The sequence below is a fragment of the Musa acuminata genome, chromosome BXJ1-11 (genome assembly GCF_036884655.1).
Source record: "Musa acuminata AAA Group cultivar baxijiao chromosome BXJ1-11, Cavendish_Baxijiao_AAA, whole genome shotgun sequence".
Classification (NCBI taxonomy): Eukaryota; Viridiplantae; Streptophyta; class Magnoliopsida; order Zingiberales; family Musaceae; genus Musa; species Musa acuminata.
In genome coordinates this window covers 26,011,728-26,014,872 of record NC_088337.1, presented here as the reverse complement: position 1 = coordinate 26,014,872, position 3,145 = coordinate 26,011,728, and the positions used below count along the sequence as shown (strand labels likewise).

Here is a 3,145-nt window from a genome sequence, read left to right as displayed (position 1 = left end):
TTTGAATTTCCAAGCAAAAGTGCAGATAAATTTTTGGCCATTAAAAGCTCACACTGAAAGTAGTAGATTAATCTCTCGACATTCGATCAGGTTAATGTCGACAGCTAATACGAGGATGGGATTAAATTTAAATCACTTAAACAAAGAAGACGAATCTAGAAGAATAACAAATAATCTACAGCCCACTGTCTCAGAGAATATTAGAAAACAGGATGGCCGCACCTTGGCTGATTACAACATCCAATGTTGAGAACATGGTTAATGTTCTGAACACGGCGGCAATAATGGCCACGCGAAAGTTCCTCTCTCTCGTCGTCCTCCTCGTCATCGACTTCTGGATGTTGTAATGGTCAGTTCACAAAGCTTCTGTTTCATTTCTCAATTTTCTTGAAGGTCTGTGTTTCTGGTTAGCGACAGAGATGAACCACTAGGATCATTTGGGATAGTACAGATGAAATATTTACTACTTTTGGCATTACAATTTTTTTCTTTATTTACATCTTATCCTGCAAGATGGGACTACTATATTTTATTTATGATTTCTACTTGCTGGACAGTTCGAGCATGATACAGTTCTGATTCCTCGGGAGACATCTTGGTTTGGATATTATCCAGATGGTGCCTTTAACCCAATTTTGCCTCCACAACAGGTGAGGAATACCTTTTAATGTTTTTTACATATGTCTAAGCGTGGGTCAGTAGTTGGTGTCTTTGTCTAATTATGTATGACATGGTGGATATATGTAAGCTTTGTCTTTGTCTAAGTAACTCTGCACCAGACTTGATGATTATTGGGTGCAAACTTGTTTGCATGCAACCATAAAGAAATTCCTAGAGCAGTTTCTACATTAGCAACTGCAGTGTTACATAGGACATTAAGCTCATTTCTGTCTGCTTCTGATCTCTATTAAGTTGAGGATTATAGTAGTCAATTCAGTTGTAAATGAACCTAGCAGAGTTCATCCAGGTCTAGGCTGCAGAACAAATGGGTAGTAGGTTTGTGGTTGAAATGCAGATTCATGGTTAGAATATATCACCGATGATAAACCTTGTAGATGTTACCTCACCGAATAAGCCATTCAAGAGATCCATGCATGTAGATGGAAATTGATAAGATCACCTGAGGCCAATAAGTAGCAGCTTGGTACCAGGCAAAAATCTGATATAGAGTCAAGAATAAGAGTTGACATTGTTCCACATCAGACTTGCAACCAGAGCCTAGTATCATGTTTATATATATTGTTATTGTGCCACATTAATAGGAAATGTTTGTTCATTTTATCTTCAATGGGTCTCTGATTCTGATGAACCCAGTGTTCTCTGAAAATTAAGTATCTGATGCATACGATTGTTTCTTCTATTTTATTCTTTCTTCTATAGGATCGTTTCCTAAATCTCATGTTAATTGAAAAAAGGCTTAGATGATGATGATCACGATTCATGATGACTTATATAAATACCTTTACTACATTTATAATACTTATATAAATAAATGACTTTTTCAGACTACCCTCTACACTGAAGACTGGATTGGTCTAAAAACTTTGGATGATGCTGGGCGAGTCAAATTTATCAGTGTCAAAGGAAATCATCTCAGAATCTCCCAAAGTGACATGAAAAAGCATATCGTGCCATACTTGGAGGAGAAACCAGAAAAGTTGATAAAAAAATGTCCCATGTCAGAATGGGTTTCATCAGCTTGGAATATCCCGATGATGGACAGAATGGATCCGATGGAGGAGTCTCCTCTGCTGTGGTCCATCAAGGGTGCTGACATGTAAATTGTTTGATCCGAATTCCCTACTTAGAATTGAACTAAGAGATGTTTAATACTATTAACCCTAATAATGAATAATTAATAATTAATTAGCGGGTATATGTTTGCCCTACTAGTAATTAAATTTAGTATTGTGATAATTAATTCAAGTATTCTAAATTGTTTCTTTATCTCTGCACATTTCAAATAAGGTTCATCCTACTTAGAAGCTGTGCCAGTGTTGTATGCTAGAGAGGAAATTACAGTTTGCGAGAGAGAAATGACTAAGCAATAGGCGGGTGATGGCGAGAGAGATTCCATTCTTGATTTTACTGCTTGATGATCGTATAGACCAACTTATGCGAGATAATCTTATCCTGTTTGTTTGATTCGGCACAAGAAGACTAAGTGAGAAAAGTAGACCTGACCGCGAAAGAGATCGAATGAATTCCTGTTTGCTTGTTCGGTGTACTTCATTCAGTGTGGAGTTGCACAAAATAAGCCATAAGAGCTATAAGGGTGTCGATATTCTTGACAAAAAGTGGATTTCTAGTAAGCAAGGGCTCATAGTTAGGTTATTGAGTTCGGGGTGCCCTGCTTAGCGAGTTTAGGTTAGGTTAGCGAGTTAGGAAAGGATACTGACTTATGTGCTAAGACATTTTCCTGGTTTACCGAAGCATTAAGTATTGCTAGGCCCAATAAGATTTGCCATTCTCTTAGTTTACCATGGGTTAAAGGACTCGAAATAAGCCCACTCTATATATGTATTGTCGTTTCGTGGAGTGCATCTTCTGCGCGTTGTCAATCATACTCGTCTCGTCTCTTTGCTGGGGGTGCTGGAGAAGGCAATAATCATCAAGGTGTTGGTTAAGCAGTATAGATAAGGCCTTTCTTTTGCTAAGTGGAAGCAACCATGCGGACAAGCCGACAAGCGGGGGAGTGTTACAACTTGTCCATAAGGGCAGCAATCCACTACTTCAGAATGGAACGAGTTTACTACAACTCTTATACCTATACCTCCATCTGTTACTTGAAAGTCGGTTAACCAATATTCTCTTCCAGGGCGGGGCTGATTGATACGGCAGCGCAATTCTTAGTTGATAGTGGAATTATGAGTCGAGCTAGTAGAGTAGTCTTTTGAACTCACTCCTACAGTTGCTCACCTGGACTTGGTTATCACATATGAATTGAGTTCCTGAACAACACTCATTGCTTTTTGAGTAGTAGCTTGGCACTCAATACAAAATTAGTGGGAAGCGCACCCCTCTCTCTACATCAAGGGGTTTGGTCTCTCTCTACATCAAAGGGTTTGGTGCAAAGATTATCTTCTCTTCTTCTCATTATGATTCTCTTCTCTCATTATGTAGTAGTAGGATCGTCATCTGTGTG

At 38.6% G+C, this 3,145-nt stretch overlaps 1 long non-coding RNA gene across 1 annotated transcript; it reads left to right on the top strand.

The window, feature by feature from the left end:
- The first annotated feature begins 251 nt into the window (after positions 1 to 251).
- Positions 252 to 1,834, top strand: LOC135596629 (uncharacterized). Its single transcript, XR_010480984.1, has 3 exons — positions 252 to 349; positions 558 to 650; positions 1,506 to 1,834. It is a non-coding gene; the product is annotated as an uncharacterized LOC135596629 (long non-coding RNA).
- The last annotated feature ends 1,311 nt before the right edge of the window (positions 1,835 to 3,145 follow it).